Below are 26,875 nucleotides of genomic sequence, written 5' to 3'. Positions count from 1 at the left end.
ACTCCTCAAAGATATCATCCTCCTGTCTCGAGATGATTCTCAAATCATTGTTAGAGAGGACCAACCTTGTCTTGTGTGTGCGCGCCTGCCGTGGTGTTCATACTGTCTGTATGCTGTAGTACTTCTGCTGCTTGTGGGCTCAGCAACCTGGAACATTACCAAGAGCGTTCTTCTATCAGAAATAAATTAGATTAATAAACTGAAGTAAATAGACAGAAGAGTATTTAATTTCATTGCTTGCTAAACAAGAACTGTCCGTAAGACAGCCAAGCTCGACTATTCGAAATATTGTCCCAGAAGCAGGAAAATATTACCCAAAAAGGTTAAATATCAAAAGAGTTTTAAGTTCAAAAGGGGGAATAATTTGACCAAAATGCATATCAGTTATGGGACTTGCTGCTATCAACTAGTTTTATAACCCAAAAGGCACATGTGAAGTTTCAATTCAATATCTGCATTAGTTTCGGAGATAGAAACTTGCATGTAAAACTTTAACCAGAATTTTCAAAGTCCAAAAGGGGGCATAATTTGCCCAAAATACATGCCAGAGTTATGGGACTTGATCCAGTGAGGTAAGTAATTGATTTAGAAAAAGAAAAAATAAGTTTCAAATCTATATGCCTTTTATTAATAGCTGTATGTACTTGCACGCAAAACTTTAACCAGAATTTGCTAAGTCCAAAAGGGGGCATAATTTGGCCAAAATGAAGGTCAGAGTTATGGCACTTGCTGCTATCAACTAGTTTTATAACCCCGAAGACACATGTGAAGTTTCAAATCAATATCTGCATTAGTTTTGGAGATAATAACTTGCATGTAAAACTTAACCAAAATTTTGTAAGTCTAAAAGGGGGCATAATTTGCTCAAAAAAAATGTCAGAGTTATGGGACTTGACCCAGTGAGGTTGATAATTGATCTAGAAAAAGAAAAAATAAGTTTCAAATCTATATGCCTTTTAGAAATAGCTGTATGTACTTGCATGCAAAACTTTAACCAGAATTTTCTAAGTCCAAAAGGGGGCATAATTTGGCCAAAATGAAAGTCAGAGTTATGGGACTTGCTGCTATCAACTAGTTTTATAACCCCGAAGACACGTGAAGTTTCAAATCAATATCTGCATTAGTTTTGGAGATAGTAACTTGCATGTAAAACTTTAACCAAAATTTTCTAAGTCCAAAAGGGGGCATAATTTGCTCAAAATACATGTCAGAGTTATGGGACTTGACCCAGAGAGGTTGGTAATTGACCTAGAAAAAGAAAAAATAAGTTTCAAAGCTATACGCCTTTAATTGATGGCTGAATGTACTTGCATGCAAAAACTTAACCAAGGTGTGACGCCGACGCCGACACCGACGCCGACGCCAGGGTGAGTAGAATAGCTAGACGCTTCTTTGAATAGTCGAGTTAAAAATTGCTAAAGTAAGGTAAAATGTAAACCACATGTAATCTTGGAAACTCTTACTTCAGGGTCATGCCTACAGATACACTTCACAACATTAAATTTTCTAATTCTTATTCAAAATCACCCGTAAATTAACACCATATAATTAGAAATCTCATCCGTGTGAAAATTTTTCTCCAGTTTAGCTTGCTTAATTTCTAAAATGGACTGGTCCATCATTCAATTTGGGCAATACAATTTATTATTAGAAGGGGTGTTCACTGAAAATTAACTGACTGAATAACAAACAGTGCAGATCTTGATCAGACTGCACAGGTCACAAAGGCAGAATCACTTGCCACCAGCAGTAACAAACAAACACAAACCAGTAGATTTTCTATATATTTTTTGACTGCAAATAAACTATTTATATAGACAAATATAGCAAAGGACTCGATGATTCACTTTTTTCAGCTTCCATGTTATATTACTAATAAATAGAAGTAACTCTGGAGACGTCTCCTTTAAAGAGGACGTATCAAGTTATTAAATGAATTTGACATTGACATTCCAGTTTCTATGATGGAAGAGCACTCCAGATGCCACTTTAAGCTGCACTTACGCAAGAGCAGGTTACAACCATGTATTCAGCCAGAGTAGATTTTGTCAAGACGAATCACACAAGGCGCACTACAGCAAAATGTGATTTTACCTGGCAAATTCAACAAGAGTTGAATACAAAATCCCAGATCTAGCTACTGTGATAATGACCCTTTTATTACATACATCCACCTGCTATGCTTTGCTATGTTGTTTTGTTATCAAACAAAATCTTCAATATGTATTATGTTATTTAACCGAATGTAGTTTTTGTGCATTATTCATAGATCTGTGTCCGGTCATGCATATCAAATAAAGATAGTCCAGCAACATTCAATACAAAAGGTACAATACAGATATTTTTCTGCCTGTTCGTATTTACTGGTGAAATACAAGCTGTTTTCTTGACAGAATTTATATAGGTATATTATAATGATAATACATATAGCCGTAGCTCTCTTTCCAGTATGACTGTAGTGCAAAACTCCTGAAAATATCCCTCATAGTTTAACATAGCCCTATCACCTATGAAAAAGTAACGGCTAAATGCAGTATACAAACTAAAAACAAAATTGTAACTGATCCATACCTTCAAACATTTCGTCAGCATGGACGACAAAATAATTGTTAAATGTCTGACCAAAGAAACCACTCTCTGGCTGGAAATCAAAGCTATTCGCTTCTATATCTGATCCCTGCAAATAGTCTACATGCAGTCTCTAAACAATATCATATTTGAGCCGCGCCATGAGAAAACCAACATAGTGGAATTGCGACCAGCGCATCCGTGCAGTCTGGTCAAGATCCATGCTGTTCGCTAACAGTTTTTCTAATTCCAATAGGCTTTAAAAGCGAACAGCATGGATCCTGACCAGACTGTGTGGATGTGCAGGCTGGTCTGGATCCATGCTGGTTGCAAACCCACTATGTTGGTTTTCTCATGGCATGGCTCATTTATAGATTATACAAGGAGCTGCGTTCAATAAACGCTTGATGCCCCCGGTGGTATCCTCGTCGATACAAAGCAACCTAAGTCCAAAACGAGGTCAAGGTCAAACTGAGGTCAGGTGATGTTTGAAGATGAGGAATGGTCACAGGTTTCATCTGTAGTAGTATCAATTCATTCTTGTAAGCGGTATTAATGCTAGACGAAACGGTCCCATTTGGTTTACCAAGAGATGGCCCATATAAAGCAACCTAAGTCCAAAATGAGGTCAAGGTCAAGGTCAAACTGAGGTCAGGTTATGTTTGAAGATGAGGAATGGTCACAGGTTACATCTGTATTGTATCTGAATTCATTCTTGTAAGCGGTATTGATGCCAGATGAAACAGTCCCATTTGGTTAACCAAGAGATGGCCCATATAAAGCAACCTAAGTCCAAAATGAGGTCAAAGTCAAGGTCAAACTGAGGTCAGGTGATTTCTGAAGATGAGGAATGTTCACAGGTTACATCTGCATTAGTATCAAGTCATTCTAGTAAGGGGTATTGACGCTAGATGAAACGGTCCCATTTGGTTAACCTCGTACGAATGGACAGAAGTTCCCACAGATGGACCTCTACTGGGTATTTCTTTTGTTAAAAAGTACCCAATATGCTACAAAAAGTTTCCAATAAACACTACGGAATGAATAGAATTTACCGTTACCTACTGTTCTCTATACCCAACAAATGTTCAATCGTGGGCTCGGAAGGACGGACAGGACAATCACTATATGCCTCCCACATAAGTAGATGCCGGAGGCATAAAAATTTGTATCAAGAAAAAATATCATTATGATGAAAATAAAATACATTCTGTAAAAGGTAATAATCAAAACAAGAGGGTCATGATGACCCTGGATCGCTCACCTGAGAAATATGAGCTACATGTTTCAAATGTCAAACTGATGATTTTTAGAAATTTTTTTGGAAGATTTTCCGATGTACAATCAAGTAACCCCTGGGGCGGGGCCAATTTTACCCCGGGGGTCATGATTTCAACAAAGTTTTAAGAAGTCTACTAGGCAATGTTGCTTATCAAATATCTAAGATTAGGCCTTCTGGTTTATTTTTAGCAAATTTATGAAGTTTTCCCTATGTACAATCAAGTAACCCCTGGGGCTGAGTCAATTTGACCCTGGGGGGGGGGGGGGGGGTCAAGATTTGAATAAATTTTGTAAAGGTCCACTAGGCAATGCTGCATGTCAAATATCTAAGCTCTAGGCCTTCTGGTTTATTTTTAGAAAATTTTTGAAGATTTTTCTATGTACAATCAAGTAACCCCATGGGGCGGGGTCAATTTGACCCCGGCGGTCATGATTTGAATATATTTTGTAGAGGTCCACTAAGCAATGCTACATGTCAAATATCTAAGTTCTAGGCCTTCTGGTTTATTTTTAGAAATTTTTTGAAGATTTTTCTATGTACAATCAAGTAACCCCATGGGGCGGGGTCAATTTGACCCTGGGGGTCATGATTTGAACAAATTTTGTAGAGGTCCACTAGGCAATGCTACATGTCAAATATCTGAGTTCTAGGCTTTCTTGTTTATTTTTTTTAAAAAAATTGAAGATTTTCCTATATAAATCTAAGCAAAATCAAGTGACCCCTGGGGCGGGGTCAATTTTGACCCCGGGGTCATGATTTGAACAACTTTAGTAGAGGTCCACAAGGAAATGCTACATGTCAAATATCTAAGCTCTAGGGCTTCTGGTTTTTGAGAAGAAGATTTTTTAAGATTTTCCTATGTAAAATCAAGTGACCCCTGGGGCGGGGTCAATTTTGACCCCGGGGTCATGATTTGAACAAATTTGGTAGATGTCCACTAGGCAATGCTTCACACCTTGGTTTTGAGAAGAAGATTTTTAAAGTTTTTCCTTTCGGTTACCATGGCAACCAGAGTTCAGTATGGAATTCAATTCTTTGAACAATTTTTAAAGAGGACCATCCATGGAACATCCCTGTGAAGTTTCATCAAAATTGGCCTGGTGGTTTAGGAGGAGATGTTGTTTAAAGGAAAGTGTGGCCGGACGCCGGACGGAGGGTGAGCGATCACAATAGCTCACCCCAAGCACTTTGTGCTCAGGTGAGCTAACAAAAACCTCCCGAAGCCCTTAACTCCCATTACCTTGAAAGAAGATTAAATGCTAAGATGTGCCAAGAAAGTGACATACCCAACTCAGAAGCTAATTTTTTATGACATCAGTTACTGGTGAGCTGCTCTTTCCTTCCTGCTTTATCTCACTGGCCATATTCTGTTTTTGCCAGCTGGTTTAGTGTCTGCAAAAGTGTAAGGTTCATGAGTCTGTTTACTATACTTGCATTAATTACTGCTTGTACAAAAGTATTTCAACCATTAGCTCAATAAATACATTATATTTTGAAAATTTACTAGGAAAATGTCTGCTTTTTAAAGACAGGAAATTTTTTACTGGAAAAAGCAGTATCAAATGTCTGTCCCATTTTGAACCAGAACACTTAGTTATGTCAGGTATAGGTATCTATATACAGCACAATACATCAATCTTCAGTATAACAGCAATAACAACACTATGTCAAATATATATGTGTAGTTCTTGTAGCCCCTAAGACAGCAAAGTGAAATCATTAGATCAAATTGAAGAGAAGTTCATACAAGGATGCAGCTTGCTAACAACAAGGTCTGATGAAGTTCATCAATGGGTTCATGAAAACAAATTGTTAAGGTTTCTTTTCTTGTGTTTTTCGAATGGTTATGGGAAGAAGATAGTTTTTATGTAACAGTAGCCTTATGTCAGTATCTGGTAGCAAAGAGGCCTTCAACTTAATCTAGGAAATTCATAATTTCCCACCTTGATTATGTGAAGAAAATAGCTATTAATACTTGGTGCTAAAATAAATCACTATCAACACTATTAAACAGACATAACTTCTCTTACAATAACCAACAAGAGCCATGTTACACATGGCTAATCCCCCCGCCAGGCATATTATAATTGAAGGCTAAAGTTCCTGGCAAGTTAGTGTCTGAAAGTATTAATTTTGGGGAAAGCTTTGAAGAACCGTTTAGTTGTGGTCCGCATCAGGGGGTTTTAAAGGTGTGGAAGAAAGAATAAGTCAGTAGTGAGGTGGTTTACTGCTAAATTTTATTAATTTTCATGAACAGTATAGCTATGATGTTTTTCTATACAGCTACTGTAAAAAGAAGGAATGGAAAGCTAACAGGGAACAAGAGTGCCAGAATGTCACAATAAATGCCCGTCGCAGCAACTTTCTTTACTCTAGCAGCTGTATTTGCAAATGGAATGTTAATTTTGTTTAGTAATCATTGTAAGTCTTTTGTTTTTTTTAAGTCCACAAAAAAACTCCTTACCAGGTAATGATACCTTATATATATCTTGTTTTTTCCCTACGGTCAGTTATAAAAATGTTACAATATAAGTTATTTATAGTAACAACTAAGGGAAGTTAATCTTACAAAAAAAAAAAAAAAAAAAAAAAAATTGCAAGTCCACCCTAAAATCTTTTATCAGGTAGAGATTGGTCAAAATACACCTCAAAATTGGATTTAGCATGCATGTTGTACTACAGAAAAGTGGTCTCGATTTTTCCCTACGACTAGTAATGAAAAAGTTACAATAAAAGCTATTTAAAGTAACAACAAAGGGAAGTAATTCTAAAGAAGGGAACTGCGCATGACACTTCGTCTCATGATGGTGTATAAGTGTGCCAAGTTACATCAAAATCCCTCCATGCATGAAGAATAAATGCTTCAGACGAAGTCATTCTTGTATCTGACCTTTGGCCTCTAAGTGTGACCTTGACCTTAGACCTAGTGACCTGGATCTTGTGTATGACACTCGATCTCGTGGTGGTGAACATTTGTGCCATGTTATATCAAAATCCCTCTATGCATGAAGAAGAAATGCTCCGGACAAGGTTTTCATTCTTGTATCCTTTGACCTCTGTGACCTTGACCTTAGACCTAGGGACCTGGTTCTTGCGCATGTCACTCCGCCTCGTGGTGGTAAACATTTGTGCCAAGATATATCAAAATCCCTCCATGCAAGAAGATATGCTCCGGACAAATTTTTTTAAGAAAATATGATAAAGGGGACTAACTCAAAAAATAGGCAAGGTAGAGTTATTGTTCTTGCACACTGCACTTCCTCCCAATGTGTTCTATCAGTGTATGAAGTTTGAAGAAAATCCCTCCAGTACTTTTGGAGTTATGCTCCGGACAAAATTTATTAAGAAAATATGATAAAGGGGAATAACTCAAAAAATAGGCAAGGTAGAGTTATTGTTCTTGCACACTGCACTTCCTCCCAATGTGTTCTATCAGTGTATGAAGTTTGAAGTAAATCCCTCCAGTACTTTTGGAGTTATGCTCCGGACAAAGATCGTTGCGGACGCACAGACGGATGGACGGATGCACGCACGGACGGAGAGCATTTCTAATATCCCTTTCGCCTTTGGCGGGGGGATAAATTAGCTCTACTACTTACTTTATACTACTACACACATCTCAATTCGGTCTTAAAACTTACCTAATCATCTTCTTCTTCATTATCATGATCATCATGATCATCATTGTCATTTTCTTCATCATCATCATCATCATCATCATCATTTCCATCTTTACGATTATCATCAGGATACCAGGCACTATCTGAGTCTCCTCTGCATCATCAATATGGTCTGCCTATCTGAATCACTTAAAGTTTCATAAAGCTTCGACTTTCTGTTTCAGAAATACTTCATTTTGATGTTGATAATATGTAGGAAGACCCCAGGTGCTACCCTGTATCAGAACTAACAGGCAATCCATTTTTCCCTATCATCTGAACAGTTTCCTCAAACTCTGACATGGCTTAAACCAACATCTGCTTGGATCAAATGACTGAATATTGTTGTAACTTTGGTTAGAAAAATCCTCTTTAAAGAGGTAGATTATTGTAAACAACATGTTAGAATTGATATACATCTGCCATTTATGCCTTTTTAAACTTTTGCATTTTTTTAATACTTCGTGAAAAACTAACCCCACAGCTTTTAACGGGAAAATTTAAGGCTTATATAAAGATTAAACCTTATAAGCCTGATTTAAGATTTTCTTAGAATGTTGCTCACATGTAAATTTATGATACTACATATTGTATGAATTTAATAAAGGTTATATACAAATTATTGAAAAAACAAGAGGGTCATGATGACCCTGAATCGCTCACCTGAGTAATATGAGCCACATGTTTAAAATGGCAAACTGATGCTAAAGTATTAGAAAGTAGGTCAGTAAGTCACATTCATGGTCACTGAAATTCAGTTTTAAGATCGGTGTGCAAAACTGTCCATGTCATCCAAATTTCAAGGCTGTATCTTAAAAAACAAACAAGTAGGTCAGTAGGTCAAGGTCACATTCAAGTGACCCCTAATCACTTGGGGTCATCAGGTAATTATAATTAAACAGACAAGGAAATTTTATCTGATATTTTTTGAAGTATTTATTCCTATATAACTCATATAACAAGTGACCCTAGGGCGGGACCTCTTTTCACCCCAGGAGCATAATTTGAACAATCTTGTTAGAGATCCAATAGGCAATACTACATACCAAATATCAAGGGCCTTGGCAATGATGGACATTGAGTGGTCACAAAAGCTCACCATGAGCCTTTGACTTTGGTAAGCTAAAAAACATGATCCTTTGCATAAAACGTAAACAAAACTTTTGAAAACTTACTAGTTGTATCATTAATGTCCAGGTCAGCTTCGGACAAGATCTGACAGATCATTTGTGGGTCCTGGTGATCATCAATCTCTTCCTCATCTATATCAACATCAACCAACACATCAGGCTCCTGATTCTCATCTGAAACAACATGGTTCACAATCATGAATTGTTTGCACTTTGTACTTTCAATTGTAGCTGAAACAAAGTGACATCCTCTATTTTCTCCACCAGACTAAAATGTTACCAAATCATAGAAAGTTAAATTACCTATGCTAAAATATTAGATAGACGAATACTAATCTAAATGCACATGCCAACTACTGAAATTCCAGACTATTTTTGGTTTATTTTCTGGCTGACTCCATGCAAGAGATCGATATTTTATATAACAAACATATTTGAGAAATACTTTCTCAGAAACTGGTTTCTTTCTTAAAAGCTGGTATTCATACACTTGAGGCAAATGAGAAAAGAAAAAAAATCAACACAGGCAGAAAAACTGACTGAGGCAAATAAGGCAGAAAAAATGACCAAGGCAAGTGCCTTGGTTGCCTTAATATTTGTTATGGCAATTGGTCTGCTGATGCGTCAAGTGTGGTGTGCTGTGTGTTGTGTGCTTGAAACCTTCCGCTTTCAGCCTCCACCGCTGGCTAGCCTTCTGGTGAAAAAGGAGCCGAGTGCGTAAGTCTTCCCTGCGAGTACATAGCCTCTCTGCAGACAAGCCCTTTTGCAGTGCCTCCGAGTTGGCGCCACACGGTAACTGAGCACCTTGCGGCCTCAGGCAGAACTGCAGGGGACTCAGAGGAGGTCTGCCCCCAGACATGTGGCATGTCAGGCCCACCCGTGTGTGGACATGCCCTGATGCCTATGAACAGACCTCCAGCTATGGGACAAATATCTCTTGTGTTCCCAGGATAGGGTTTTAACTCGGAACTAAGGGTGAGGTAACCCCGAAAGAAACTAGAGAGTTGAAGACAGAGGTGCTGGGCCATAATGGCACTCTCTTAACGAACCACAGCAACATGCAATATCGCTAAAAAATTGACTGAGGCAAATAAGGCAGAAAAAAAATGACCAAGGCAAGTGCCTTGGTTGCCTTAATATTTGTTATGGCTATCTTGGCCGCAAAAGTTTGCGAGAAATATTAATATTGTAACATCTAATTTTAATTATTACTATTTATGTTTATCATTTTTATTTATTTATAATTACGACTGCATCCATCGTGTTTCACCCATTTGTTTCTGCGAACGACAAGAAGAAGACCCATTTGTTTCATTTTGTGAGCTACATGATGGTACATAAGTCTTATGTGGTACATGATGGTACATTAGTCTTATGTGGTACATGATGGTACATAAGTCTTATGTGGTACATGATGGTACATTAGTCTTATGTGGTACATGATGGTACACAAGTCTTATTTGGTACATGATGGTACATAAGTCTTATGTGGTACATGTTGGTACCTAAGTCTTATGTGGTACATGATGGTACCTAAGTCTAATGTGGTTTTGTTTGTTTGTTTTGGGTTTAACGCCATTTTTCAACAATATTCAGTCATGTAACGGTGGGCAGTTAACCTAACTAGTGTTCCTGGATTCTGTACCAGTACAAACCTGTTCTCCGCAAGTAACTGCTAACTTCCCCACATGAATCAGAGGTGGAGGACTAATGATTTCATACACAATGTCGTTTATCAAATAGTCACGGAGAACATACGCCCCGCCAGAGGATCGAACTCACGACCCTGCGATCCGTAGACCAACGCTCTACCTACTGAGCTAAGCGGGTGGGCTTCTTATGTGGTACATGATGGTACCTAAGTCTTATGTGGTATATGATGGTACCTAAGTCTTATGTGGTACATGATGGTACCTAAGTCTTATGTGGTACATGATGGTACATAAGTCTTATGTGGTACTTGATGGTACCTAAGAGTCTTATGTGGTACATCATGGTACCTAAGTCTTATGTGGTACATGATCGTACCTAAGTCTTATGTGGTACATGATCGTACCTAAGTCTTATGTGGTACATGATCGTACCTAAGTCTTATGTGGTACATGATGGTACCATAGTCTTATGTGGTACATGATGGTACATAAGTCTTATGTGGTACATGATGGTACATATTAAGTCTTATGTGGTACATGGTAGTATTTTGAAACTTGCTATTAATACAAACAATACTAAATCAAACATGGCATGCAAGATCACAACCCCTCGATTGATGCCAAAGTCACATTGAACAGGTCAAACACTTAAGGTCTTTCAGCTTAAGGAGGTAGGTTACCTTGTTACCAGGGTAAATTCCAATTAGTTGAACTGCAGCAACTTTTTGTATTTCGTTTAATTTAATGTTTTAACTGCTACAATCTCAATTTCGTTTATCTCTGTCTCTGAAAGTAAATTTTTTATCTTGGTTTGAAGTATATGACCCTCAAAAGATATTTTATATTAAAAGAAGAAGGAAAATACGGATATTTAACACTTTTCATCGTATTGTGGTTTCCTTGTTATCCATAGAAGCCTTCACATTTGAAAATTTTACTAGTATGCACATTAGCTTTCTAAAATAAGCTTAAAATGTATATGTCGCAGGGCTCTTGTTTCCATGGTAACACATTTTCATTCATTTTTAAACAACTATGTATGAAATTCTTTTTCTTTCGACGTCTTTAGTGTTATTCTGTTAATGACCAACATGGAATATGGTATTTAAGTAATATTATCAGCGAAATACCAAGCAGTTTACATGGTATCCTATTTTTCTTAAAGTTTAAAGTAACCATGGCAACAGAGATGTTTAAAATCGCTTATGCCTTGCTTTTTATCACAATTTCTTATAAAAGATATAAAAACAAATTATCTTTCTTGTTAATGTAGCTTTAAAACATCTAATTTCTAACGTAAACTAGAAAATGCTTTTGTAAAAAAGCGCATGTCTCCCCAAATGCAAAGTCCTATAGGCAAGAAGTCAATAGGGGTCAGGAGCGAAAGTCAAAGAGACACTGATGGTTGGCTGCAATAGGGATCATCTACTTGGCATATCCAGTCATCCCGCTAAATTTCAACACTCTTGGCCTAGTGGTTCTCAAGTCACTGTTCAGGCTCCTGTGACCTTGACCTTTGATCAAGTGACCTCAAAATAAATAGGGGTCATCTACTCTGCATGTCCAATCATCCTATTAAGTTTCAACATTGTAGGTCAAGTGGTTCTTAAGTTACTTCCAAAAAATGATTTTACATGAACAGGCCACTGTGACCTTGACCTTTAATTGACTGACTCCAAAATCAATAGGGGTCATCTACTCTGCATGTTCAATCATCCTATGAAGTTTCAACATTCTGGGTCAAGTGGTTCTCAAGTTATTGATCGGAACTGGTTATCAATCGACAATGTTCAGGCCCCTGTGACCTTGACCTTTAACGGAGTGACCCCAAAAACAATAGGGGTCATTTACTCTGTATGAACAATCATCCTATGAAGTTTCAACATTCTGGGTCAAGTGGTTCTGAAGTTACTGACCGGAAATGGTTTTCAATGTTCAGGCCCCTATGACCTTGACCTTTCAAAGAGTGACCCCAAAATCGTTAGGGGTCATCTACTCTGCATGACCAATCATCCTATTAAGTTTCAACATTCTGGGTCAAGTGGTTCTCTAGTTATTGATCGGAAATGGTTTTCAATGTTCAGGCCCCTGTGACCTTGACCTTTGATGAAGTGACCCCAAAATCAATAGGGGTCATCTACTCTTCATGACCAATCATCCTATGAAGTTTCAACATTCTGGGTCAAGTGGTTCTCTAGTTATTGATCGGAAATGGTTTTCAATGTTCAGGCCCCTGTGACCTTGACCTTTGACGAAGTGACCCCAAAATCAATAGGGGTCATCTACTCTTCATGACCAATCATCCTATGAAGTTTCAACATTCTGGGTCAAGTGGTTCTCTAGTTATTGATCGGAAATGGTTTTCAATATTCAGGCCCCTGTGACCTTGACCTTTGACGGAGTGACCCCAAAATCAATAGGGGTCATCTACTCTTCATGACCAATCATCCTATGAAGTTTCAACATTCTGGGTCAAGTGGTTCTCTAGTTATTTATCGGAAATGGTTTTCAATGTTCAGGCCCCTGTGACCTTGACCTTTGACGAAGTGACCCCAAAATCAATAGGGGTCATCTACTCTTCATGACCAATCATCCTATGAAGTTTCAACATTCTGGATCAAGTGGTTCTCTAGTTATTAATCGGAAATGGTTTTCAATGTTCAGGCCCCTGTGACCTTGACCTTTGACAGAGTGACCCCAAAAACAATAGGGGTCGTCTACTCCAGCGGCCCTACAACCCTATAAAGTTTGAAGGTTCTAGGTCAAATGGTTCTCCAGTTATTGCTCGGAAATGAAGTGTGACGTACGGACGGACGGACGGACAGACGGACGGACGGACAGGGCAAAAACAATATGTCTCCTGGGGGAGACATAATAATATTTCCATATTATTTGCATTTTTTTAAACAAATTTCACAGCTTAAAATACTTACAGCAGTACCCCACATCTGACATTTTTTACGGAAAAATTGTTCTGCATGCTGCTATTGTTCTCATGGATATTGTCGAAATGCAAATAAAAAGCTGAAGATTTGTTACTTAGATAAACCAGTGTCAACGCTTTTGAATTTTACATTTAGATATATAGGTCACAGGCTTCGTTTCCATGGTAACATCATTTTAATTCAAGAAACCACAATTTCCTACTGAAATTTGAACAATTTTAGAACTTAGTTTTAGTATATAAGTAATAAATTATCAACAGAAACTGAAAAATAGGTATTTCAAATCGAACTGCCCAATTTTTATTTGAAAATGGCCGTAAAAAAGTAACCTTTCATCCAACTATATTCTCAATAACATCAGTTACCATCATCAATTTTCCTACATTCCGCCAATATTTCAATATAACTACATAAAAGAAGCAAAATATTGTTAATTATGAGCGAAAGAAAAATATTTCAGCAAATACTGGCTGCTTAAGAATAGTTAAAAAAAAGAAAATGCATGTAATTACGTACTTTCAAAATAAAATCTGTTGTTTTTGCACAGCAATCGACACATAAGGTCATGAGGACAATGACGTCATTTTATGGCAACAATGATTTGAAGCATTTCTGCGGCAATTTAATCATAATTTCTGCATTATTAAACCACAAAGCATCAGATCTGAGACAGGTCCATGATTTTTTGTAGAAGACTGGATATACAAACACATTTAGTTTGTCGTAAACATCGTCATAAATTGTTACGTAAGCTTCCGTTTGGGCATGCGCACATACAAATATTAAGGTAACCTACCTCCTTAACTATTCAGTTCAAATGTACAAAACAAATTTTGCAATTTTTCTTGTATAACTGGCGATTTATATATTTGTATGTTTTGTAATCTTCATAATTTTGTTTTCCTGTATTACTGCCTTTAAGAAATAATTTATAGCAAAACAGTGCTTTATCACTATTTATACACGATGGGCAGTTATATGTCAGGCATAATAATTTCACGAGGGCGCAGCCCGAGTGAAATTATTTCGGACGTCGTATAACCGCCCGAGTGTATAAATAGTGATAAAGTACTGTTTAGCTATAAATTATTTCGATTCTAATATGTTCTTTATTGTAAAATTTATATCAAATATGATGGAACTGTTTCTTTGCACAAGCATGGCGCCAATAGTAGGTATAGTAATAGTATTTGTTAAAACACACCAGGACCGGAAACGGTAATACATCTTGCGACAGAATTCTGTTCGAGCGAAAATTATTGCGAATTATTCAGCAAAGCGAATAACTGATTCAATATGTGTATAAATTAATCAAAACATTTGTGCAATGTGATATTTCGTGAAAAACATTTTATTAAGTAAAATATTTCATAAAATTTGAAAGCGCTATTTCTTGATGCGTACATGGCGCTAAATATCACGTTGGCGTGACGTCAACATAACATCGTTGTGATGATTAAAGCAATGTTAGCCATATTAGAATGTTAGTTATAACCCTTACCATCATGGACACGACTGATTCTGCCTTCCGTGCAGTCTGATCATGATCTGCACTGTTCGTTATTCAGCCAGTATTTTTTTGGTATTCAAGTGTCAGTGCTTGTGGCTGGTAATACTGATTTATCTTGGCATTGTTGTCTCCATTTCGTGCTTATTTCTGCATATTTGACAGTATGGACATCAGGTGTAAGTCCTGTATTACAGCTCACCTAGGTGACAAATGGGTAAAAATGTCAACAAAAACTTGTAAATGTAAATATTACAATGTCTTTTAATTGACCTTAAGGTAAAATTACTATGCTAAAATATCATTTGTCTTCACTTTCTTTCTATTATGAATAATGAATAAACATCCAGCCTGCATGATGTTATCTCATGATGGTTATACCACTAAATTCTTCTACACATAGTAATGACAGTATTTATTCAAACTTTTTAAGATATACTTAATTCTACAAATAACTCCTGGAACTGGGAACCAACTGCAGAATAAAACTGGAACAAACTAATGGAACAAACTGCAGAACACAGCTGGAACAAACTGCTGGAATAAACTGCTGTGGCAGACTGCCAAGTTATTTAAGAATTCTCTGATCCGTGGATAAGTTACACCTCGGACAAACTCACATGGACGAAAGAACAGACAGGCACATGCACATACACCAGACTGCCATAGTGACAACGATGTCGAGCTCACTGCCAGAGGGCCTGACAAAAAGTGATGTAACACTATACAATGTACTTACAATATGTCTGTGTCGTATAGCAGTAACCTTGATGATACTGTTATTGATTTCTTCATCCTCGATCGTCACCATCATGCGTTACTGGTAAACACAGGCATAGCAAGGTCACATGTGATAAAGATGTTAACACTGACTGCTGCAATATTATTGGTGTGGTAACCATTATCATTAACATTCACTCCGCACTAGAAGTTATAAAATATACACAAATAAACATAGAGTAAATAAATCTATTAAGATTTTGTTAAATTGAATATAAACTTTCAAATCACTTGCACTGATTATTCAAAACAAATGTATTAACTTTTATGGGCAAATCTTAATGATTAGATTATTCATAAATTGCAGTTTACATATATTCCGTAATCAAAATTTAAAACTTTGGTAAGTATAACTACCACAGTAGTAGACAGTACCGTTGTTAAGGAGAGATCTGCAGCTGAATCTGACCACTGTCACCATGGATACAGAATGTCTCTTTACAGTCACTATTTCTGTCTCCAGTCAAAAAGTATGTCAGATAATCCTGGAAAGAAATTTTGTAATAGTATTTTAGAGATGAGTACTTAAAACTGAAGAGGTTACTAAGTCATCTTATTAGCAATATATTTATATCCTGTAATGTACAATTCATTTCAAAACATTTTGCTTAACATCAATAAATGAACTGTTCACATATTAACATTGTAGAATGCTTTACAATATTATTTACAGGTTTTCACTTGATGTAATATTCATAAAGAATACAATTTAAGAACAATTATAGCTGTCACTATTAGTGAGAAATGCCCAAGAGCATTTATTAATTTTATGCCAATTAATTCTAAAGTCACTTCACTGATGGCAGATGAATGGACTGAGCAAGAAACATACCATGTTAACCTTTGACCTTTGCATGACCTTGACCTTAGAGCTAGAAGTCAGAATCTTGCCCATGACATGTTGTCTCTTAAAGAGGAATATTTTCACTGATTAAACTCAAATCCCTCGATGAATGGTAGAGTTATGAACCTGACACGAAACAGACCTGTTAACCTTTGACTTCTAAGTCTAACCTTGATCTTGGAGCTAGGTGTGTGTGGGTCTTGTGCATGGCAAACCGTCTCATTATGGTATTTACGCCAAGTTAACCCTTATCATGCTGGACACAACTGAAACTGCCTTTGTGGCCAGTGTAGGTCATGATCAGCCTGAACATCCATGTGCCATTCAGCCAGTATTTTTTTGGTAAACACTCCTTTTAACTGTTAATGGTAGACTACTAGAGTTCAAACTGAAAGAAAGACAGGTTCATTATAGAAATTTAGCAGGGTAAGGATTAAACATACCGTAAGGACAAATATTCCACAGGAGCCAACTGCCTGTCTGTTCCCATCAGTGTGTACTGCAGTCCATGGCTAAAGTTCTTCATCTCTTTCAGTGTGTGAATCTCTGATCTGCATGTGCTGTCTGTAACAAAGCAAAATTCATCACTGATTAAAGTCAAATTGTATAAGTAAATGACCACTTTAACCAACCATTTATTATCAGTTCCTATTTTGCTCAGCATAGTATTACATGGCTTCTTACGTAATAATACATGTATGTAACAAGAGGGCCATGATGGCCCTATATGGCTCACCTGAGCTTAATTGCTTGCTTAAAAAAATTTTCTTGGCTAAAACTTCACTAACAAATACTTGGTGAATGGGTCATGGTAAAGATTATTTAAGATAACTACTGAAATCTGATTAAAAATCAAATTGGTGGTACAAATTTCTTTGCTGTAGCTTCAAAAACAGGAAAGAAGGTCAGCAGGTCATTCAAAATGAATATTGAAATTTGTATCAAACATTATGCTTGTGATCCAAATTTCTTTGCCACTGCTTCGAAAACAAATAAATCTATGTAAAACAAGGGAGCATCCGAGCATAGCTTATACTGACACCAGGCTCATGATTTGAACAATCTTGGTAGAGAACCACTAGAGCATAACAGATACTAAATATCTAAGCTCTAGGCCTTATGGGTTAAGACAAGATTTTTTTAAAGATTTTTCCCTGTACTGGTCTATTTAAACCATGTGTCCCTAGAGCAGGGCCATCCATATTTGACCCCAGGGGGATAATTTGAACAATCTTGGTAGAGAATCAATAGATGATGCTGCATACAAAATATCAAAGCAACATGCCCTGTGGTTTTGACCAAGAAAAGTTTCAAAGTTTTGCTCTATAAAAGTCTATATAAACCATGTGACCCCTGGGGCAGGGCAATAGTTGACCCTATGGGGATAACTTGAACAACTTGGTTGAGGACCACTTGATGATTCTACATAACAAATATAAAAGTGCTAGGACCTGTTGGTTTGGACAAGAATAATTTTACAGATTTTCCTTTCGGTTGCCATGGTTCTGTATGGAATTCAATTCTTTGAATAATTTTTAAAGAAGACCATCCAAGGAACATCCCTCAGTGTGAAGTTTCATCACAATTTGCTTGGTGGTTTAGGGGGAGATGTTGTTTAAGGAAAGTGTGGATGGATGCCAGACAGCAGACGGATGCACAGAAAGATGCCAGACAGTGAGCAATCACAATAGTTCAACCTGAGCACTTTGTATTCAGGTGAGCTAAAAACACAGACCTGCAAGGGAGATATGGGATACTGTCAACATAAGTAAACAAGAGGGTCATGAAGACCCTGGATTGCTCACCTGAGGTATATGAGACACATGTTTCAAATGTCAAACTAATGCTAACATATTAAGAAGGTAGGTCAGTAGGTTACATTCATGGTAACTGAAAGTCAGTTTGTGCAAAACTGAACATGTCATCCAAATTCCAAGGCTTGTCTTAAACAACAAGAAAGTAGGTCAGTAGGTCAAGGTCACAGTAAAGTGATCCCTGATCACATGGGGTCATCAGGTAATTATAATTAAACAGACTAGGAAATATGATCAGATAATTTTTTAAGTATCTTTTTTCCTGTATATAACTCATAATTTTAACAAGTGACCCCCAGGACAGGGCCTCTTTTCACTCCAGGGGCATAATTTAAACAAACTTGTTAGAGATCCACCTGGCAATGCTACATACCAAATATCAAAGGCCTAGGCCTTGAACTTTCAGACAAGAAGATCTTTTTTTTTTTTCCCTATATAAGTCTATAATAAACTTGATACCCCTAAAGCAGAGCCTCTTTTCACCCCAGGGACATAATCAAAACAATTTTGGTAGAGAAATACTAGGAAAGGCAACATACAAAATATCAAAGGCCTAGGTCTTGTGGTTTTAGACAAGAAGATTTTTAAAGATTTTTCCTATGTATGTCTATGTAAATCTTGTGACCCCGGGGCGGGCCTCTTTTCACCCCAGGGGTACAATTTGAACAATCTTGATAGAGGACCATAAGATGATGTCATATGCCAAATATCAAGGCTCTACCCATTGCGTTTTTTGACAAGAAGATTATTAAGGTTTTTCCTTTCGGTTGCCATGGCAACCAGAGTTTTTGAATAGTTTTGAAAGGGGACCACCCAATGATCATTCCTGTGAAGTTTGGTGTAATTCTGCCCAGTGATTTTCAAGATTTTTTTATAAAGTGTTGACCAATGCACGACACACAACGCAGGACGGACATTGAGCAGTCACAAAAGCTCACAATGAGTCTTTGGCTCAGGTGAGCTAAAAAGACCCAAGGTGCTAGCTCAGGTTAACAGGATTAAATCTGAATGAAGATTTTTTTCTTGCAATTGTTTTTTTATCAGCTTCTCCTTGTTGTAAATGTATTAAAAAAATCCCTGCTGGTCTATGGATTTTTTGCATTGAGTATTATTGAGGTATAATAACATAAGTTAACCCTTACCCTGCTAAATTTCTAAATTGGACTGGTCCATCATTCAATTAGGACAATACCATTTATTATTCGAAGGGGTGTTCACTGGAAATTTACTATCTGAAGATCAGCCTAAGCATCTTGGTCTGCAATGGTCGCAAAGGCAGAATCACTTGCCGCCAGCAGGCTAAAGGTAAATAAATCATCACACGTCAATTTTCTCTGTACATTTCATTACCTGCTTCTGACATACAGTGTAACCTCTGCAGAGCAACACCCTTTGGGAAATGCAAATATTGACCTCTGTTGAGAGGTTGTTGCTCTATAGAGGTTAAACTGATAGTAAATTTCCGCTATGGGAAAATTTGATGATGCTGTTGTGGAGAGGTTTTGCTGAAAGAGGGCCGCTCTGGAGAGGTTGCACTGTGTATCATTCCTGATTCACTTAATATCACATTTACCACTGTTCGTGGAATGCTTTTTTTCTATTTTTTTTTATTTTTTATCCTTTTGACTTTGATAAATCTTATGTTAATATTAATAATATACAGTATATACATGTATATCTTGGGAAATGAGACTCCAATAAACTATCTTATCTCACCTGTCATTTTCAATATGGAATCTGATACAGTTTATTGAAGCATACAGGAATGACATAGGTTTGGTTGTTTGTTGCCAAACTGTCATAATTTACGTATACCTCCACAGGTCAATGGACATGTCTCCATTACTTCCATTCATGGAAACCGTTATGGTTCTGTCTCTCACACTTGCTACTTAAAGTACCAAATGATTGTTGCTGACATCTACAGGCATTTACAATGTATCTGTACTTTCTAAACTGCACCTAAAATACAAATACAGATTGCTTAGTAAGATGCTTTGACAGGTCAATGGAATATAAAATCTGTTCTAAATGTATGTCATTTCAATTCTTCGAAATCCATTGTTACTACAATTTTTAATCTTGCATACTTGCAAAATGTAAATAAAGAGTAAAGAAATTATGTCCCTTAAGTCAGTTTTACCTTCATTATTTTGAGTGTTGGTGAGAAGTATGCTCGGTCTTCAAGCATGGTATTTTCTTCTATACAAGGATAGTTTTACGCCTTGAAAGTGTATCAAGTGAGCACTACACTGATAGCACAGCACTGTGTGCGTGTATTCCATTTTAACGCCTTTTTCAACAATTTTTCAGTCATATAAACGCCACTGTCTACTTGTAGCAGTGAGCACAATGCTCAACTTTATAGTGCTGCCTCACTGGAATATCACGCTGTAGACGCATGACAGGATACCCCGCCCAGTCACATTATACTGACACCGGGCTGACCAGTCCTAGCACTATCCCCTTAATGCTGAGCGCCAAGTGAGTAAGCTGCTAGTACCATTTTTTATGTCTTTGGTATGACGCGACCGGGGATCGAATCCACGACCTCCCGCACTCAAAGCCGATGCTCTAACACTAGGCTACCGAGGCGGTTTTGCCGCTGCATTAAACCATGCATCAGGTTTATCACTGGTATACATTTGGCTTATTATTTACATGTATTAGGTAATATCTGACATTGAAATTAACAAGGTAGTCAGAAAGACAGCTATATCCCTCACCATTGTTATAGATAGTGAAAGGGTTGATGGTATTGAGTGGAAGCACTGAGGTTGTTAAGTATATTTTATATTCCATGATGATGACATTCATGAATTAAAAAACCTTTTAAGGGGGTTTAGGAAATACCGAGCTCAAATCTTTGACCCCTAACTGTGAACTTGATCTTGAACCAACATGGCCGACAAGAGTTCTGTGCATCCTCTTGATAAGGTGATCATTTGACCCAAGTTTCATGAAAATCCTTCAAGGGGTTTTGGAGATACAGAGGGAACACATAGTGTTACAGAAGGATGGACAGATTCAGACCATTTCTATAACCCCCACCACTTGTGGCGGGGGCTTAAAAACAAGAGCTGTCACAGGAGACAGAGCGCTAAACTATTTGGATGCTGGATAGTGAAACTGGGCACATCTGAGGAAACTAGAGCTGTCAATGGAGTATTTAATGACTCCAATTGTGGATAAAGATATTGCACAATAGCCTGAGCCTATGTCAAAAATATCAACTTAAAGTAATAAGAGAGGTAAAGATAAAATGTATCAAAACACTATATTAGGATATCCTAAGCAAAAAGGGGCATAATTCATTAAATACTTGTGCCAGAGTTATGCACCTTGTGTCATATGGTGTGGGTGATGATGTTGAACAACTATTTCAAGTTTGAATCAAATCCATTCAGTAATAATGGAGACAGAGTGAAAGTGTATCAAAACTTTAACCTAAAATTCTAAGTGAAAAGGGGAAATAATTCATGAAAAATTGGTCCCAGAGTTATGCACCTTGTGTCATATGATAAGGGTAATGATGTTGAACAATTGTTTTAAGTTTGAATCAAATCCATTCAGTAATAACAGAGGTAGAGTGAAAGTGCACCAAAACTTTAACCTGAAATTTTAAGTAAAAAGGAGGAATAATTCATGAACAAATGGTGCCAGAGTTATGCACCTTGTGTCATATGATGTGGGTGATGATGTTGAACAACTACTTGAAGTTTGAATCAAATCCATTCAGTAATAACAGAGATAGAGTGAAAGTGCATCAAAACTTTAACCTGAAAATCTAAGTGAAAAGGGGGGATAATTCATGAGATATTGGTGCCAGAGTTATGGCCCTTATGTCAGATGATGTGGATGATGATGAGGAATAAGTATTTCAAGTTTGAATCAAATCCATCAAGTAATTACAGAGATAAGTTGAAAAAAGAGAAAGTGTAAAAACCAAGGTGGGGACGCGGAAAGACGCCGACACCTGGGCGAGTAGGATAGCTCTCCTTATACTTTGTATAGTCGAGCTAAAAATTTTCTTAACCTTTTTAAATAGCCAGTGGTCTATGTCACTAGCATCCCACAATGCTGTGTAAGAATGGAGCAAGAAGATGGGGCTCTCTGATGTAATGACTCGCACCTTAATCATCCGCAGGAATGCATTTATAATCTGAAGTAGAAAATTTCTGTTTACCTTGTGTTAAACCGAGACATCAACTAAAAATACTAAGGGCAAACACATATAGAATGTCAAACTGCCTAAAAAAAACACCTGACCCGAGTGTATATAATTCAAAATATTTTTTATTATCTTATGTGTAACAATGCTTACATAGCAAAAAATGATATTCTGAAATAGGTTTGAATTTTGACAAATTTTGTTAATTTCTGACCATCCAAGAACAATAACTGAAGACTGCATATGGCAATCTGGCTGGTTATTGAACCTTAGTGAGATATTATGCCCAAAGCAATTAGGATAATAAGTTCTGTGATAACCCAGTGAAAACTGTTCCACTAATAGATAATACAACTGTTTTACAGACGTCACCTTACCACTGATGTTTCCATAATACGTCCCATCTTATGAAATATGTATAACAACTACTTTTCAAACCCGAAGTAAGCCACTGTTCAAGCTACACTCATACTACATTTTACAATGGTCTGCACAAAAGTTATTAAAAATGTCCTAGTCTCTGACAACATTTCACATTTAAATTTTTGTGTACACTTCTTTTCCTAACAGTAACAATAATTTATTTATGACTCTGATCTATGACTGCTTTTTCTATACTTACACTGTTTACAAATTCTTTTCCCTGGTCCGTGAGGACAGCATTCACAGCATCACATCTAGGAAAAGCTTTTGGAAGCATTTAACAACATCTGAGGCCTGCTTTGATGGATTAAGAAATGCCTCAACCCACTTTGTGTAATAGTCTGTTGCAGTGAAGATGTAAAGACCCTTGACTAGTTGTGAAAGACCCTATCAGGTCAACTCTAATCAGTTCAAAAGGATTTAACACCTGTAAACATATGAAAACATGTGGTTCATCTATGCTGTCAATAATGAAGTATGTCTGCCTGTTTTGATTTTTACGTTAAATATCCCATATGACCAACACTACAGAGGAACAGTTAGTTAGAGACACTACGGGTTCTTCATCTTGCCAGACAAAAACATCCATGCATTAAACCTCAGTCCAAAAGACTGTAAGTAATTCAAATGTATTTGGTCAGCCCCAAATATCAAACATGCAAATCCGAGATAAACTAGAAAATGCTTTTGTAAAAAAGCGCATGTCTCCCCCAATGCAAAGTCCTATAGGCACGAAGTCAATAGGGGTCAGGAGCGAAAGTCAAAGAGACACTGATGGTTGGCTGCAATAGGGATCATCTACTTGGCATGTCCAGTCATCCCGCTAAATTTCAACACTCGTGGCCTAGTGGTTCTCAAGTCACTGTTCAGGCTCCTGTGACCTTGACCTTTGATCAAGTGACCTCAAAATAAATAGGGGTCATCTACTCTGCATGTCCAATCATCCTATTAAGTTTCAACATTGTAGGTCAAGTGGTTCTCAAGTTATTTCCAAAAAATGATTTTACATGAACAGGCCACTGTGACCTTGACCTTTATTAGACTGACCCCAAAATCAATAGTGGTCATCTACTCTGCATGTTCAATCATACTATGAAGTTTCAACATTCTGGGTCAAGTGGTTCTCAAGTTATTGATCGGAACTGGTTATCAATGTTCAGGCCCCTGTGACCTTGACCTTTAACGGAGTGACCCCAAAAACAATAAGGGTCATTTACTCTGCATGAACAATCATCCTATGAAGTTTCAACATTCTGGGTCGAGAGGTTCTCAAGTTATTGATTGGAAATGGTTTTCCATGTTCAGGCCCCTGTGGCCTTGACCTTTAACAGAGTGACCCTAAAATCGTTAGGGTTCACCTACTCTGCATGACCAATCATCCTACGAAGTTTCATCAATCTGGGTCAAGTGGTTCTCAAGTTATTGACCGGAAATGGTTTTCAATGTTCGGGCCCCTGTGATCTTGACCTTTCACAGAGTGACCCTAAAATCGTTAGGGGTCATCTACTCTTTATGATCAATCATCTATTAAGTTTCAACATTCTGGGTCAAGTGGTTCTCAAGTTACTGACCGGAAATGGTTTTCAATGTTCAGGCCCCTGTGACCTTGACCTTTAATGGAGTGACCCCAAAATTGATAGTGGTCATCAGCTTTGCATGTACAATCATCCTATGAAGTTTCAACATTCTGGGTCAAGTGGTTCTCTAGTTATTGATCAGAAATGGTTTTCAATGTTCAGGCCCCTGTGACCTTGACCTTTGACAGAGTGACCCCAAAATCAATAGGGGTCATCTACTCTTCATGACCAATCATCCTATGAAGTTTCAACATTCTGGGTCAAGTGGTTCTCTAGTTATTGATCGGAAATGGTTTTCAATGTTCAGGCCCCTGTGACCTTGACCTTTGACGGAGTGATCCCAAAATCAATAGGGGTCATCTACTCTGCATGACCAATCATCCTATGAAGTTTCAACATTCTGGGTCAAGTGGTTCTCTAGTTATTGATCGGAAATGGTTTTCAATGTTCAGGCCCCTGTGACCTTGACCTTTGATGGAGTGACCCCAAAAACAATAGGGGTCGTCTACTCCAGCAGCCCTACAACCCTATGAAGTTTGAAGGTTCTAGGTCAAATGGTTCTCCAGTTATTGCTCGGAAATGAAGTGTGACGTACGGACAGACGGAAGGACGGACGGACAGGGCAAAAACAATATGTCCCCTGGGGGAGACATAATAAGTAACAACTTTATGTATAGTAGATGACATATTTGGCTGAGCCAATTTACAATATGGTCCACTGTATAAATATGTACAAGTACAATAAACATGATTATTGACAATAATGAGAGAAAATTTTACAAAAAAACATGACAAAGTTATGATATGATCCATAACCACAATTACAACACAAGCAATATGAAATGAAATAAAATTATATACATGACTATTACATGTATATAAATAAAATATTCTAAGTAAAGTTAATGACATACTGTGAAATCATTTAAATTTGCTGGCATGAAATTTTGCGCAAAACGTAAAAAAGGACTGTTTCGCACGGGCTTTAATTCGCGCATTTTCAATTTATAAATGAAAAAAATAAATAATAATAGCGCGGTCTTGCGCATTGGTTCTAGAATGAAGAACGTGAAAATTCGTCCTACGTGAATAAAAATGATTTCACAGTACATAAATAGTCTGCACATGTAGGAACTTTTAAGAATTTGTTAGATGGTATTTTCTCATAGTAATTTTGGTTGCGAAAAATGCCAGTGAAGGTACGACAAGTCTTGTGCTCTGCAGCGATAGCCATGCTAACCAGACTTATCAATCTAATCAGTTCAATTCTTATCAATATGACCATTTTGTGTCGATTCGCCGTAAAACCAACTCACTCACTAAGGCAACCAACGTACAACAATGTCATTTGAGTATAAATAATCACAATGTCACCTATTTTCCCATAAACAGCAAGATGAAACCCTGATTTATTGTTGCTGCTTTTAAATTAATGTTCAATTACCTTTATTTGCTGCAGTTCAGGTTTCTGTGCTGGTTTAAGTGGATCTGACTTCTTGCAGGTTATACATCACTTTACCTAATGAAAAAAATCAGAATATGAAATAAAATCAAAGCAATTTATAACATTTATTTTTCTTCAATTTCAATCTCTAGTTCTAAACTTTAAACTTTCTTAACAGATTAAATTTGTTGAAACAAAGTCTCAGTTAAGGTCTGAAATGGAGATAAATGTGCTTTAATATTATTCTACTCCAAGATTAAGGTTCTTGTCAAGTCTTGAGATCACCCCTCGAGTGAATTTTTATTTTAGTTTTTTACACCACATATACTTTGGTTTATCATATACAATATACCAAACTATTTATAATAAGTAGAAGAAACTTCCACAACAGGTTATATTTTATTAAACAGCACATTTTGTCCTATATCACATGTACTTTGACTGTTCATGTTCTATTTTGTAGAGGATATCCAGCTTCTTTTTCGGAAGAATTTGTCATTACTTTTATGAATACCGAGTGTCTAAAATATTTCTCCAGGTACTCCGGGTGTTGAAAGTGTTACAATGTACATTTTAAAAAATACAAAAGTTGCAAAATGAAAGTGAAAGTTACATTATAGAGCTGTCAAAATGACCAAAAACTGCAATATTTTAAAAAATATAGCAGTTAATCAGTTTTCATTTCCTGCAGTACCTAGGTAAATATGTTAGACACACAAAAGAAACATTTAGAGAAAAAATTTGTTTGAAAAAGAACTTTGATATTTTCTATAAAATAGAATATGGACAACTGAAGTACATGTGTTTTAAGAAACAAGAGGGCCAAAATGGCCCTATATCGCTCACCTGTTATCATTGCACTTAAGGACAAGAAGGTCAAATAATGACCTAGTTTTTGAAGGCATGTGACCCAGTTTTGTATTTGACCTAGATATCATCAAGGTGAACATTCTCACCAATTTTCATGATGATCTCATGAAAAATATGGCCTTAAGAGAGGTCACAAGGTTTTTCTATTTTTAGACCTACTGACCTACTTTTTGACCGCCCGTGATCCAGTTTCGAACTTGACCTAGATA

The 26,875-nt window shown here is 37.0% G+C and overlaps 1 long non-coding RNA gene across 5 annotated transcripts; it reads right to left on the bottom strand.

Annotated features, from left to right (window-relative positions):
* On the bottom strand, nucleotides 1–26,052 carry LOC128550610 (uncharacterized). 5 transcript variants are annotated; one of them, XR_008368326.1, is made up of 14 exons: nucleotides 25,797–26,052; nucleotides 22,975–23,202; nucleotides 22,218–22,343; nucleotides 19,898–20,143; nucleotides 19,324–19,480; nucleotides 16,811–16,931; nucleotides 15,899–16,008; nucleotides 15,483–15,667; nucleotides 14,738–14,945; nucleotides 8,685–8,813; nucleotides 7,492–7,658; nucleotides 5,137–5,242; nucleotides 2,572–2,677; nucleotides 1–147 (listed from the first exon to the last, which is right to left on the bottom strand). It is a non-coding gene; the product is annotated as an uncharacterized LOC128550610 (long non-coding RNA). The 5 variants fall into 5 exon arrangements; XR_008368329.1 differs by having other exon boundaries at nucleotides 15,483–15,618; XR_008368328.1 differs by having other exon boundaries at nucleotides 19,997–20,143.
* Nucleotides 26,053–26,875: the final 823 nt, after the last annotated feature.

Source organism: Mercenaria mercenaria, chromosome 18 (assembly GCF_021730395.1).
Source record: "Mercenaria mercenaria strain notata chromosome 18, MADL_Memer_1, whole genome shotgun sequence".
NCBI classification, from domain to species: Eukaryota; Metazoa; Mollusca; class Bivalvia; order Venerida; family Veneridae; genus Mercenaria; species Mercenaria mercenaria.
Note: the sequence above shows the minus strand (reverse complement) of the source record. Positions and strands in the feature narration are given on the sequence as shown.